The sequence below is a fragment of the Cyclopterus lumpus genome, chromosome 1, assembly GCF_009769545.1.
Source record: "Cyclopterus lumpus isolate fCycLum1 chromosome 1, fCycLum1.pri, whole genome shotgun sequence".
NCBI lineage: Eukaryota > Metazoa > Chordata > Actinopteri > Perciformes > Cyclopteridae > Cyclopterus > Cyclopterus lumpus.
This window is the reverse complement of record NC_046966.1, coordinates 17,563,485-17,579,566: the sequence shown is the minus strand read 5'-3', so window position 1 is coordinate 17,579,566 and position 16,082 is coordinate 17,563,485. Positions and strand designations below refer to the sequence as shown.

General features: G+C 44.2%; 1 protein-coding gene across 1 annotated transcript in view; it reads left to right on the top strand.

Moving 5' to 3' along the window:
- Positions 1–16,082, top strand: part of bnc2 (basonuclin 2) — an 87,714-nt gene that overhangs the window by 50,056 nt on the left and 21,576 nt on the right. The gene's annotated exons all lie outside the window — the stretch shown is intronic.

Below are 16,082 nucleotides of genomic sequence, written 5' to 3'. Positions count from 1 at the left end.
TACCATTACTTATCACAAGTGCATCGGAAATTTCTTCTGCACTGCAGTTATTTTGAGAGGTATTGATCACAAGCACAATAGTGACAATCCAAGCCACTTCAGTCCCATTGCCCATCCATTTTCCTCACATTTCCCCCGCTGTTACTTCTACTTCAGTCTGCCCTGTAAACACTGGTCCGCTCGAAAAAGGGAAAGGAATTTATAAAAAAAGGAGAAAAAATGTCATGCCAGCAAACTATAAAACCACTGTAGTGCGTTTCCACTCCCCATCTATCCTTCCTTCCAACACTCCCTCCCAAATAATTGCAGTCAGACACATTTCTCAATCAAAGGTACGGAGGTTTTGGTGTTGAAACCCAAACCAAAGTGTTCCTGAATGAATTAGTTAAGAGCAAGTGAACATGTGTATGTGGTTAGTGTGTGTGTGTGTGTGTGTGTGTGTGTGTGTGTGTGTGTGTGTGTGTGTGTGTGTGTATGTGTGTGTCTGTTGTGTGCACATGTGCTTATCTGTATGTGTATATGGTTTAGTGTTCCAAGAGTGTAAGTGGAACAGCATGGTGAGGAGAGGGTGGTTTGTATGTGGAAACGGCTTCTGTGAGTAAAGCGCTCGCAGACCCAGTCCCTTTTTCTTAAGAAATACACACGCACACACACACACACACACACACACACACACACACACACACACACACACACACACACAATAAACAATAGCAGCCCAGCAGTGATATGGAACTACATTTATATATAAAATATGGTTTGCCATATGAGATTACAATTTACAGTAAAAAAAATACACTTATATTTATACAAATATAAATATCGGAAAATTTGGGAAATTAAAGAAATAGAATATAATGTAATATCATATAATAATATAAGTTATTATTTTATATTCTTCAGTAATATTAACTAGTTTGCTACATTTTTACATTCCAATTACATTTGATGAATTTTCCTAATTCAAACATAAACATATTTAATCATCAATAACTCTAACGGAGATGACCTCCTCAAATGTCTTGCGAATCTTAAACCCCAAAATAGTACATGTGAAATAATATGAAATACAGACAAGCAGGAAGTCTCCATAGAATGATTAAATTGTTTGCTTTATTAAACAACTGAAACGATAATCAACTATTATTGCTGGATTGATCATTTTTGACAACCAAAACATTTTTTTCCTCACAACATTTTTTAAATTAAAATATTTTCCCTATGACTAAACTAAATGCGCCAAATCTCCACTGATACGGCTTTGTATTGAGCAACCATCAGAGCACTGTGAGTCTCATAGTCGCAGCCTCTGTGTTTATCTCAGCTGGCTCTAATAGTCAGCTGGTGGGAGCACCATTGCTCAGCCTCATGTCACGCTACTGGCTAAATCCTCTAGATCTCCTCAGAAGGGCTTCAAAGGGGCCGCATGCCGGCGAGAAGCAGCCAGTCACTTAAGGACAGTAAGTAGTCATTGTACGGGCCTATTAGCCTGTAAGTAGCTATGAAATTCAATCATCTTCCTCGAGCCTGCGGGCAACGCTTTGTGTCAGGGGTTGTCCCCCACCACCATGCCGCATTAAAAGAGCGATAAAATGAGTGGAACGCTATTTCAGATGACAGATAATAGGTTGTCTTTTTGATTTCGACGTTCGGCAAATGACTTTACCGTAATCCTAGTTCAAAAACACCTACTTGTACAAATTCTAAATTTAAATAAAGTAGTTTTGGTATGTTAATTCATATTGTATGCTTTAAATTCCTAATCAAATACAGCCCCTATTACTGAATTATATTCAAAAGAAGCACTTACTTATTCACTTACCACACATTTCACCTTTTCTCTATGTCCAAACCCCTCCCCCCGATTTGTCTAATTTTTGTCTGCTACTGTGTCACAATGTGTCACAATACATTTAGATTGTGTGTGTGTGTGTGTGTCTGTGTGTGTGTGTGTGCATTGTGTTTGCTGGGTGTCAGTGGTTATGGGTGTCAGTGATGCGCCAGAGAACTCAGGACATGGAGCTGACAGAGTTTACCTGCAGCTCCTCTGATGCCTGACCACCTGAATGTATGCAGTGCGGGCAGAAGGGGAACACACACTTATATTCGACCAATCACACAGCGAAAAAAAAAACAGAAAACACAGATGCAGCTGGGCGTCAGTTGTCTGCCTTCAGACCAACACTTGATTTAAATAGCGAGCAGGCCTACGGAGTAGTGATATTATAAAGAGAAGGCCTCGTTGCTCAAAATCACGTGTTACACATTTTATTGTTAGTGCCATCATTTAGTGAAGTAAATGTTTCATTCACTCCTTCTCATCACACACAGCACGAGTGAGCAAACACTCACGTACTTTACGTATACACGGATGGGCAACACAAGCCAACCACTCTATCACTCATACCAACGCATTTTGGACAACTATCATCATTATTTAGTAGAGGTTACCTGCAGAATCAACTCTCCACAAAGTAAAGTAATACTACAAATATGTTACCAAAGCGTTTTGGTTTTGCTTTCCAGAAGGAATTAATTCACGTCCACATCTGAGATACACTTTGCCCTCTTCCGTCCTCACTGCCGTTCACTGCATGGAGATAGCAAATACATTGTAGAGGTGTGACTAAATATGCGTACACTGTGCAATTTATCTTTGTAATAGGCTCCTTTAACTGAAGAAATGAATCAATATTATTAAACATGCAATGGCTTATCAAGCGGTAGGAATTTTGATTTGTAAAGGAGAGGAATTATACATGACATCAATAACCATTAAAATGAATGATTGTCTTTCTCTCCCTCTCTGGTTTTTCCTTTCTATAAACCGTTTGAAGCTTGACCTTCAGTCCACAAACTGCTCTTTCGTGGCATTAATACACTTCTACACCAGCAAATCCAGTTGCTGAAGTATTGCCATAAACAAATCATCAGCATCTGCACAATAATATGTGTCGAGCGGCATCTAAGTTGCTGATAAACACGTTCTTGCTGTCAGAAGAGAATAACTCCCTCCCGTCTTCACAGTTTCGAGAGTTTAAAAGTTATTTAATGACCTGTGCCGTGCCCGTTACCGCGGCAGTAGCTGGCTTATGCTCTTGGAAATATTCAGAAAACGTACACAGTCAACTTTACTTAAATAATAAATGGTTTTGTTAACCAAGTGGGATCTGCCCCTCCTTTGGCTCGATCAATTGATCCCAGCTCTCCACGACGTATTCAATTGATATATGCGTTGAATCTTTTATTTTCTGCATGCACATCGACATAAAAATGCCTAAATTATAGTCATACGTGGGGTTGTGTGAGTCCGAGAGGTTAAGAGAAATATCTCAACGAGAGTAATCGGGGGGGGGGGGGGCACGGACGGACGGACGGACGGACGGACAGAAAGTTATGTGTGTGATATTTTATTCACTGCATTACGTCTCTGCTATTTCACCCTCGTCGCCCCGACTGCAGTTCAATCCGAGGCATTATGTGAACAACGCAGACGCATGTATCAGTTGCCAGAATAACTTGCCCTTCACTTTGTCCACTCTTCAGCCCCTCTCTCCCTCCCTCCACTCATCCCTCTCTCCTCTCCCGCGGTTGTTTCCAGACAGACCCACAGCCAATGTGCACCAGATGCCTCCCCACCCCCCCCACCCCTCTCCCGCAGCCTGTCACTGCTCACTCCTCTGTTCGATACCGACAGATGGAATTGCTATCAGTCCTGGCTCCTCTCTCTCTTCCTCAGCCAGTCTCCCACACTCCACTCCACTGTTGTGCCTTCCTCTTTCTTATCCTTTTACCAAGTGAAAAATAAGTGGAGAGAATGAGTGGAAAGAGAAGGAGGAGAGAGACGCAGCCTTTTCAGCCAACATATGGCACGAAGCCCTGGGTTTTCCTGAGCGACATTCTCAGTAATGTTCTGTCCTTGTAGAACATTGGGCTGCCTCCACTTTTATGAGATGTGGTTTTCCTGACTCCACACGGCTTCCAGGAGACCCAGATGGAACCGCTAACAACCCCCACCGCCGCCACGCAACCGCACGCACGCACACACACACGCACACACACACACACACACACACACAAACACACGTGCACACAGACATACTGTACTCACACAAACAGTCTTAACCCTAATTGCACACACACTCGGAGGAAGGCTTATTCAAACTATCGGGCGCACACACACACACACCGCCACAAAATCACGCTCGTCTAGCATGGGCTTTGTTTCAGTGGCAGATGCCTGTGCATGAGGGTGTGTTTCAAGTCGTTAACGCGGTAAAAAAAAAAAAATCTTTCATTCTTGTTATTTACTTATTGGGTACATATATTGTTTTCTCTAATGAGCATGAACATTGGTGGTAGTTTTGGAGAGCCACAGGGGAGCTGTGCTCTTATTTAACCAAAAAGAACATGTGACTATAATGTTGTACATGTGTACTTACACATGTGGAATATGAGATGTAATTACATGGATTAGGGTGCAACAGCATTTGTGTAAGACAGGAAACCATTTCCAGTTGCAGGTGGGTCCTGAGGCCTTGGGAAAGGTACCACTATGCATCTCTACAGTGGTTTAGAACGGTATTTATTGAGTTAGAGTCACATTTCAACATTTCTGTCTTTTTCTTCCCCCTCGTTGCACTCCCCCTCTCTCTTGTCTGTCTCTCACTCTGTCAACTGCGAAGGGCACCAAATCTCTTGATCCTCGTCTGAGAAACTTCCATTTTAGGTAGTCAGGCTCAGTGCAACAACATTTTTTGGACCCAATCCCCTTCTCCAATCTCCTCCATACGGCACACTTGTAACCCCTATTTTCCTTCTGTCCTCCTCTCCACCCTCCATCACCTCCCCTTCTCTCAGAACCTGTTTTCTGTTATCACTACTTAATGCCTCACCCTGGGAGATGGACGGGGGAGAAAGCATTCTCCTAAGGTGGAAATTCTTGCGTTCATATGGTTATGATTTGGTGGGGAGGTCAGGCTCGATCTTTGTTGGATGGCTTACGGTTGGCTCTGTGCTGGCCGTGCTGGGCTCCAAGCACTTCAAAGAGGGCCGGTGTACTGAATCAAGGTGATTCTTTCCCCCCTGCACACACACACACACACACACACACACGCACACACGCACACACACTTTATGTAAAAGAAAGAAAAAAAAAACACTGCTTTATCGACAACAAATATTATGTATCATATCATAAAAAAACAATATGAAAAAATCATGTAATGTTAACAGAATTTGCAAGCCTCTTCACGGACACTTTTTTTTCTCACAGCTTGCAAAGCTCACAGCCAGCTCCTTACACAAAGTCCTGCCCAAGCCAAATCCTCAGTCCCTCACTTGTGAATCCTGAACCCGAGCCTCAAATGAATTCAAGCTGGAGAAGCAAGGTTATGAGCAGGTTACATTGTATGCAGGAATTTGGGGAATAATTCTCCTTGTATATTGGATTTGGAAGGGGGTCTGCATTTTGCCATAGATTCTACAAGGCCTCGCAAGCTGCTGCAAGTTATGTATCCAAAACATTGGAATGAAACCAGTTTGGTTTGACATGCGTATAACACCTTTCAAGTGGAGGTTGAGGAGAAAATGGCTTCCAAAGAGAATAAGTGAAATGATTAATTAAGTGTCCATCTTTTCATTCCTCTAAAGGCCATGTCTTATTCCTTTTGATCAGCAGAAGTGCATTTGTTTTTCTGTGTATCTCTGATTCTTCGTCCGCACAGAGGTCTGAGGTGAAGTTATGCTGACTGATTCTTTTTTTGATCACATAGCTGTCTAGGTGTTACGGTAGGACTGCCGATGCAAAACAGAAGTGTGTGCCGTAGCTGCTACTGCAGGATCATGCCCTTGTGTTTCTGTGTCGTGGGTTGATATCTTTTAATCATACGCTCCTTTTTCCTTTTTACACCATATCATTCTTTATATTTTCTGTGGTTCAACACTTTACCGTCAGCCTCATAACTTCTAGTATCATCTACAGTGTAAGACACGTATTATCTTTCCCCGCTGTCTTTTCTTCAGGGTTATTCACTGATTAAAACACACATTTGACTTTAATATTATTACATGCAGAACAGGCCTGTAGCAGCAGTTCATATACTAGTCGAGGATCATGGATGCTGCATCGGAGAATGTGATAAAGAGCCAATAGACATGTCAATTTCTCCTCAAGAGAGACTTAAGTAATTACACCACATTTGAAAATCCCTTTACTGCATCCATTACATGCTTGGTGGCCACATGTATATTTCAAAATGTTATTCAAACCTAGGATGGGTGACCCCTTATCTGGTCAAATTTAAAGATCATGAATATTCTATGCCAACACGTATGGGAGTGAGTGGCGGTGCTCTAATAAAATCTGAATGGAGAGTTATCATGCTGTGCAGGGCAAACATTGGAAGTGAAAATGATATGTTTAACATACATGGTCAGGTCTAGGAGCTCCCATGGGATCCAATAGGGTTTGATCAAACTACACTTCGCTAGGCTACACACACACACACACTATATGGACGCCACCTTCTTACCCATTTCCCTCTCAAATCCCCATGATAAAGCGGACTTCAAAGCCTTATATCCAATCCCACAGCTTTATCCGAGATGCTGGTTTGATTCTCTAGCTGCATCTCTTCCCATGGCCCCCACCCCCCTCCACCCCAGCACAGACACACAACCGTATTCACGTTCAATCTATACCTGAGAAAAGTAGCTCTCTCTTGTCAGCCTCATGGTGTCTCCAGATGTAAGCGAAGAACAGGGGCCACCAGTGCTTTTCTTCTCCCCTCTAAGTCCCACTGGCATGTCATAATTAGAATAAAAAGGAATATTCTCCCCGTATTAATAGGTGCTCTCTTTCTCCTTATCCCCTCTGAACACCCTGTTCATCCCTACTCCTCGCCTGCTCCATATGCACTACACTGATCAGTGTAATGGGATCTCTGGTTCTCTCACTGCACATTTGCCTTTCTCTTTTTACCCAGTGTCCATCCCCCGGGACAATTCCCTCAACGGGTCCTCACAGCCGCCCTTGTGCTGCCGAAGCCCCCCTTGGGAGACTCTCAGAGTCAGCTACGCACCCTAATTGAAACTGGAAATCTGCCAGCCTGCTTGTCAGGAATTTGTATTTACTTCTGCCAGGCTCTGCCCTCTTTACTTTTGGAAGAGGGTCATGTTATAATTACCTCCTCAAACAGAATCCCTCTCTTTCTGTTTCGGCATCCCTCGCTCCATATATCCCTTTTCATAAGTTATAATATCCTGTCTCGCCTGCGCTGGAAGGCGGAAATGGCTTCTGAATTCTGAAGTGGCTTTTCAGGGGGCTATTGGGGGTTTGTTGCCGCGGAGGGAAATTGAATTTTACTTCAAGGTCAACGACACTAATGATAGTGTGGGAAGGTGTTGATCTCGTGCAGAACCCCGCTGTATCAATCTGCACGGGAGATCCTAGTCCTATATTGATTGTCACACGGAATTGTTCGGGAGTGTGGTGGAAATCACTAGGGTAGTATAAGCGGTGATTTGGGACTGTAGTCACTCTCAGGGGTTGGGAAAGAAAAATAAATGAATGCTTCAAAGAAAAAACAATGTGTGAATCTCCCAGAATAAGTGAAAACCTGGCGCATGATAATGAACAGTAAACGTAGATACAGTACAGTGTCCTGAACTGCACAACGACATTATGATTGAGCCTTAATATAGCAGTTACAGGTATATGTACACTGTGAATACCACTTGCGAAGCCATAATTCACACATATTGTAACTTCACAGGCTCAAAAATAACCAACCCCTACACAGCGCACATTTTTATGATTCACTGCTGCTTGTTCGCAAAATGGTTAGTTATGGGTAGGTGCCCTGCGGTGAGAGTGAATGTGTGTCACTTCCCCCACAAATGGAAACATTTAGACACTGAAGTGTGTCCTGAGGTGAGAGCTGTAGAAGCTCTCACTCATAAAGTAGCGGGGAGGCAGCCTGTGGAGGAAATGAGCTCGGCAGACTGGTGGAGGGGAGAAACGCGTGACACACACTGAAGGACCTCACACACATGCACAGACACACACAGACACACACACACACACGCCCGGCGACTGCCGCGGCGGTGCTGCTTTGCGCCGGTGGCTGTCACCGTCTCGTTTTTCACCAATGGCTCCAGCTGTGTTTGACTTCCTGTGTTCCTACGTTCCTGGTGCCATTGGCAAAAGGCACACAGCCGGTACTGTACCTCCATGTTACGTGGTGGTGGTTAAAAGGTGGACTGACCTCACCGTGAACCAACACCGGTACTGAGACACCTGTGGAAGTTCACCGCGGAGTACAAAATAATATGCGATGGCTGCTGACACATAATGGAGCGTCTTATTCTCGACTAAAGTGAATCCTTATTTTGTATTCCATTTCATTTAGTCTCCTACTTTAGTCTTCTACTGTACCTATTTTTCTCCTTTCGTTATCCTCTCGTTCTCTCTCTTTCGCCGACGTGTTGTGCATGAGTGCCTTTATTAAGCAGGATGACCTGTCATGCAGGTGTGAGGAGAAGGTGATGACGACCTCCGCCCTCTGCACTTCCTCATTCTCTCTCTTCTTGGGTCTAAAGAAAGACACCACCTCTCCTCTACCAATTGGTCTGGCTTCACTTCACCTCAGACAGGAGCAGTGGACAGGGAGGTTTGAGGAGGAGGAGGTGTATGTGTGTGTGTGTGTGTGTGTGTGTGTGTGGGGGTAAACTCTAAAGTCAGTTGAATCCCGTCGTAGGTCAGCCTGTTTTTAATGGCGATTAGTATTAGCATGCGTTGCAAGCTTAAATACATATTTTGTTTGTTTGTTTGTTTGTTTTTATCCCCAGCCATGCCAATAAACAATCAGAGCATTAAGTGGCGAGCAAATGGAATCAATTCATCCAGTTTTGCGCAGATGAGTGCAGAAAACGAGGCGTGAAGCAGCCGCTCTCTGTGTTTGTAGTGGCTAATTAGGAGCCCATTATAGGGCATCTCAGCATGGTGCTACCTTGATTGTTTATTAGAATTTCACTACGGTTAAGGAGCGCGGGAGACAGAGCGAGAGAGAGGGAGAGAAAAGGGGACTAATAGTAGTAATAAATGGATAATAAATGGATACCTAGGACATACACACACACGCAGCCTCGGTGAATGCCAGCCCCTGGGCCTCCTACAAAAAGGGTTCTTGTAAAAGTGTGGGGGGGGAAATACAAATCTCTACCAGCACCGTGCATATGCTTGGCTCCGTCCTCTTAAAGACTGTCTTATTAAATGGGTAAGTGGCTGAGTGCTGGGACCACCAAGTGAGCCGTGCTGTCACTGGCACATTGCTCTCTGTGGGCTGAGTGCCGCAGGCGTAGACAGGATATGATATAGGGTCACCAGAAATTATGGTTTAACACTCAGTGATACATCAGTTCCCAGCACTAAACTCTCGGCCTGCCAGTGGCATTTCTAAGACTTCTCTAGTTCTCGATATTTTTTTTGTACAATACTTTGCTAAGTTCTAGCCTCCCACAACTCCAACAACTCCTGTGTGTGTCTGTGTACGCGTACGTGTGTGTGTGTGTAATCAACAAAGACAACAGGGCCTTCTGAAGAAGGAAGATCAATAGACTTACACAGGTGACCCACCTCAGTGAGCTCAGACACATGCATGCAGGCTAACAACACACAAACACACACATTCAGGCGTAGACACATGCACCAGTAAGCATGCTATCCTCTGTGTTGTCTCCACCTAACCACTGGTTTACACGGGATGTGTGTGTGTGTGTGTGTTCACACACAACCAAGTCTTGCGCTCTCATCTTCAGGATCTAAGGCTCATTGCCAACTGGCTTTGGTGCCAGGCACTGCCTTATCACCTCCCCAGCACACACACACACACACACACACACACACACACACACACACACACATGCACACCAACATACTTGCATTCCTACTCACATGTGGATGTGCACTTAAAACAACCTTGTTGCAAGAGTTTGTGCACAGGCACTCACACACAGTTGTACATGATGATCTACCCTCCACATAAACAAAGATAAGAGCAGGAACGGTCAGCGCAAGGCCCCAAGAGGTACAAAGCTATTACTGGGAGACCACAGTCGCGTGGCTGTGTGTGTGTGTGTGTGTGTGTGTGTGTGTGTGTGTGTGTGTGTTTATGTAGTGTCAGTTGCAGACCAGAGCTCTTGGAGCAGCAGCTCAGAGTTGTGTGCGTCACGTTGCTGCACTAACCACTGGCACTGAAACGCTTAACGGGGAACTGGTAGCGTGAGGTGATGAACTCCTCTCTGACTTGCTGTCAAAGTCTTTGCCACCAGCCGTCACGGTTTAGAAGTTACCCGACAGTATAATCACAGCAAGTCACTGAACAATGTGCCAAAGGGCTCTGACAATTTGACAATGGCTTTGCCAGCTGCAGTGTCTCACATTAAGCCCGGAATAACACCTTCGTCAAGCAGTGCGGGCCTGCTTCGGTATGGGGTGTGCCGTCTCCGTCTTGATCCCTGACAAATATCCAGCCCATTTGAGGTGACACAGTACAAAGCGTTTTCCCACTTTGCCAAGCTGACAAACCTAATTACCGGGTAAAAATTCCTGGGATCAGTCCTAGATCAAGTCTCCTTAGTACTGCGAGCTGCACACCCAATGTCCCTCAGGGAAGGAATTTTCCGGATTCCATTGATTTCACAGATTCACAGTTCTGAGGGCAGAACATGTCTCGAAGCTTGTAATTACTCACTGAAATTCCCATAGTGTTACCTTTGGAGATAGGGTAGAATATATATATTTTGCCTGTTGAGTGAGGAGAAATCTCATTACTTATTTATTAGCTTTAATAACCTTGAGGGGGAAGTCGTAAAGTTAGCCAGTAGCGACATCTATGATTGAACTTGCCGTTTGTTAATGTTTTAAGAGGTTTTTATACAGGTTTATATTCTACACAAAATCAATCTCTTTTCAACACAGTATGATTTGAGAGCTAAAAATAGACCGTTTGAGGCACTTTTCTCTGGCAGGGTGACAGAAGTTCGCCTTCGTGTAGCAGTGGAATGAATTCCACAGCATTATGACCGCATCAGTTCCTTCAGCTCTTTGAAAGAAACGCAGGAGTCCGTTGTTATCAGAGCGTAGGCCCAGCCACCTTCTCCCTTTATGGGCATGTTTCGTTAATCTTGCTACTGGCCTCTACTTTTTAAGTCGAAACAGGTGTTGCACTCATAATGCAATCTTGTATTAGTGCAAGCACCTCAGCTCATACTCCTCTGAGGCCGTGTTTTCTTTGCAGATTCCTTCCTTGGCTAGGAAGCCTACACCTTGTTTCATAGGAGTTAGAGACTCCGAGAACGAGAGTCATTAAAGCTATTTTGATATGGGTGTAATTTTAAGATGGACTTGCTCGGGGTCAGGTATACTTGTTACAAGTCGGTGCTTCAAAAAGCAATGAAGAATTCATGCGCTGGCACTAAACCAGTCAAACGTCATATCCGTTGGGGGTCACACAAGCCATCATTCCTGTTGTTGCCATCTACCGTGCGTGTTAGCAGGTAAGGTGAGTTTTATTGTCTGCCTTAAAATAAGAGCGATACAAAGTAAAAATCAATCTGGCACAAGACCCAGCAAAGGTATCTGCTTTGGTCCACTCAGCCACCCTCCGCTCTGCCTTTTCTTCCATTTCCATGTCTAAGGATAGAGAGATTAAAGGGAGGCCATGTCTCAACCCTGAAGAACTGCCATCACTCACAGATGAGCAGTGCCAAGCTCCTCTCTCTCTCTCTCTCTCTCTCTCTCTTTTTCCTGCTCTCTTTCTCTGTCTCTATCCGTTAGATACGCAACATCCCATGGTGCTCTTTGGCCCATCTCTTCATCCTAAACCCACTCTCTCTCTCACTGACACACACACACACACACACACACACACATCACAAGCATGATATACTGTCATAGGCCGCTGTATGTGCCTGCATGTATGCGTGTGAGTAGATGTGTGCTCACATGTGTTCTGTGTGCATGGAAGCGGCCACATCAAATACACTAAAGCAGACATTAACCCATCCATTCTCATCCCACCATAGTGATTCCAATACAGAAAAAAAAATTCAAAAACTGAAAAAATTACTAAATAAAAGTAAAGGCAGACTACATCTGGCACAATGTCTGTACATAAGGTTTCCAAGTATGTGTCTGGGGAGGAGATCTGGTGGGACAGAGCCTCAGTCGGCTTGGAAGCAGTAGAAACGGATGTCACACTGGAAATTTATACGGTGCGGTTCAGGGAGCAGCGGCTGTAAATTGACAAGTGATGCTTGTGAGCAGCGTTACCCGTCTGTTTCCCTTTCTCTCAATCTTCTATCTTTTTTTTCCGCTCATCTTTTTCTTCTCTAGCGGAGCTGTTACTTCATACATCTGTGCTCGCCCCGAGCATTATTGTTAACGGGTGAGAGATACAAAAACAAGCCAGAAAAACTGAAACGGGGAAGAAGTAGCTGTGCAGAGAGACGTGGAAGAAAATCACTTGTGTTCCTTTTGTAATATGAAATAGTGACAGATGGGAATTACAAAGTACATCTGAAGCCAATATCTTTATCTCTCATCACTGTTTTTACTGTGATGAGAGACTATGAAATGAAGGGGAACTGTGGCACAAGTCAAAAACATATAAATACAATATCTCCAGCAGAACATGAACATGTCTGAAAACAGTGCTTTTTAGAAAAGATTATCAACATTAACTATAATCCCTGTCATTTCTTCCTGGAAAAATGTTGAAAACATCCAGGCTATTAGGCCACAGTGTGAGGCTGAGTGAGTGTGCATCTGTGTGCACAGCGGCACGCGTGTATATCTGTGCTATAGTTTGATCGGGTCATTCTACTGTATAAATGTCGCTAATGGCACCACTCTTTTTAATAATGCAGGAAGCTCTTTTCTCTGTCCATACTCCCCATCACATCATGTTTGGAGTGACAGCCACATGAGCCACCGTTCCCATTGCACTCAGTCGACAGTAAGTCACAGAGAGACAGAGAGAGAGAGAGGGAGAGAGAGAGAGAGAGAGAGGGAGAGAGGGAGAGAGAGAGAGAGAGGGGAGCTCGAACCAAGACCATGAGACTCGCATACAATGATGAAAGAGATGCACACAAAGACAATTGGCTTCTTGAAGTAATTTAGCAATTCAAGGCGGTTTTTTTAGTGCCTGAAGACAAAGATCAATTATTGTGTAACGATTCCACAAATCTAGGATTTAATTTGCAATTTTCTTAATGGAGGATGAGACCACACTTATCATCAGGCTTCAGTTGTAAAAGCATGTTTTTTTTGTAAAGCCTTTTATCTGGCGATATGTTTTCGTAATATGATATGAAACAAAGTCAGAAAAACAATGATTAGTGAACAGTGATTAGTACGCGGAGCAAAGTCCCCGGTTTGGACCAGGGATCGTTGTTGCATCTCGTATCCTTCTTCGTCACCCCATGATGTCTGTGTCTCTATGTGTAAATTATTCTTAAACAAATTGGTGTACATGCACAGGAATGTTAACTGTCCATTGAGGTGAAACATACTCCGGTTAAAAACGTTACATAAATACAAAGAATTAGACATCCAGAGGATATCGATAAAAAAAAAAAAAAATGAAAGGTCAAATAATTTATTTTCATTTTAAAAATCTAAATCATCCCACGTGGAGGATTCGTCTTGGTGATACTGTACAAGTCAGCACTTACAATAACTGGGCAATGTTCATCCGTGACATCTGGTAGACTTTGCTTTTCTCCTTCCAGCACCGCCACACGGCAATTGAGAACAGACAGATGCCAGAGACCACTGTGGCAGCGCTCCCTCTCTTGCACACTCTCTTGCTCCCTCTCTTGCTTCCTCACTTGCTCCCTCTCTCAATGTACAAATGATCTCTGATACGGGGAACATGCTGTCACATTTGGGCCTTCCAGAGAGAAAGAGACGTGAAGGGAGAGATAATACGAGACAAGGATGGGTGGAAGGATCATCAGGGCGCACAGAGAGGAACTCTCACACCGCTGCTCTCCTGCATTCACACACACACACACACACACACACATGAGATATGTCACACACCCAAACATCAATGTGGGCGCCGGAAGGATGATGCCCCTTCAGGGTGACAGCGTGATAAGAAGGCAGTATTATATTGTAGCACCAGTGCAGCATGGTGCGCGTTACTTGCCGCACCCCTACCTCGTCTCTTCCGCTCTTTCCTCCTCTCATTAACCTCGGCTCTGATTGCCCCCAGGACTCCCTTGTGCTAATTAGAGGGGGGAAATATGTCTACGATGCATGCACTATTGTACAAACACACACACACACACACACACACACACACGTTGGCGCAGCTGACAGAGAGGCTTCTGTAAATGGAGGTGTGAGAAAGGCTTGAAAGGTCTGCTATTGTGTTTCATCTACGTTGTGAATGTGTTGGCAACCGCCGGGGTTAACCCCAGCAGGTGACAGTTAGCAGCACTGATGATTCCTTTTGCACAGGCAGCCTTCATGTCAGCGGCGCTCAAAGTGTTCACTCCTTGATTTAGCTGCGTTAAATCAAAGAGTGAACACTTTGTCTCACCGTGACACAATTAGAGCCGAGCAGGGTAGGATACTGCGAATTGATCATTTCACTTTTTTCTCCGCCTTGTCAGTCACCTATGATGACGGCCATCGCTATGAAATGTAATAGCAATTATTAAAGAGACAGTCAAATAGGATCAGACCAACAAAAACAATAACATATTTCATGTAATTCCTTCATGTTTTAATGAGGATTGACCTTTTGCGGTGAGATGTGTAGGATGCAGATTAACCGACTGCCAAGTTGAATCGCTTCACACGCAAAGACTCACACAATGACTGTTCCCAGATACATGCCGAGTTAAAGACTATTGACAGCGAAGCTGTGGGACTGCTTCCAGCACAGACATTTCTAATAGCACGTTGACATCTTCATTCGGGGGGCTTTTGTGTTCTGGCGAGCAGTTTGCGGGAAGAAAAAAAAAGAGAAAGGGCCCGTTTTCTTTTTTTTGTTTTACATGCTGTTAGGGACAAGCACAAACATGTTGTGGGACTTGTACAGCAAATAGCCATTTGTACCTGGACTGGACCTGGGGAGAACTGGTGAAGAAAGAAAGAGAGGGACGAGGAGGGGGGGTAGAGATAGAGGGAGGCTAGGGGGAGATGGAGAGTGAAAGAGAGAGTATTTAAGAGCACTTGAGTGCCAGCATAGATGTAGTCACTTCTCCCAGTGGACAAAACCAGGCCCCTCTGCACCATGGCATGATTTTTCACTTTAGCAAGCACCACTCAGTACTCCTCCTTCGGTCCCCCTTCCCTTTCTCCTCTTCTCTCAGTCACTGCGTGCTTCAGTGATTCCATCATTCTCTTTCATTCACTCTGACTACAAGGGCCACACATGCACACACTCACAAACACAGACATACACACACACACACACACACACACACACACACACACACATACACAATTTGACCCATTTGCCCCCCTGCCATGGGTAGTAAATAATTCCATTGTGAGGGCCATTAGCGAGTATCTCAAGGGTTAAGAGGGGAAATACACAGGCAGTCAGATGGGCGATTAGACAATAAGAAGATGAAATGTCTACTATTGTTTTGTTGCTTATTGTTTCACAGAGCTCACATTAGACCTGTGGCTAATTCAAGTGCTTAATGCCCTCTATTTGCCGTTTTTCTTCTCAAGGGGCCACATACTGTGGAGATGAAGACATTTACACACACATGCACTGGCATATACACACATTATTTGTATTGTTACCTCCTTCTCACATGTGGCAGCATGGTTACTCTGCCAAAACCTAATGATCAACAGACCCGGTTCCCATCACTATTTAGGATTCAACATCCCTTCAGACTAAAGGAAATGTAAGATACAATTATGCAAAGTATAGAGAGGGCCGAGCCAAAACTCTTCTCCTGTCCTCATGCATTCCAACAGCAAAACCAAACTGTTTATGTTAATGTACTTGCCTGTGTGTGTGTGTGTGTGTGTGTGTGTGTGTGTGTGT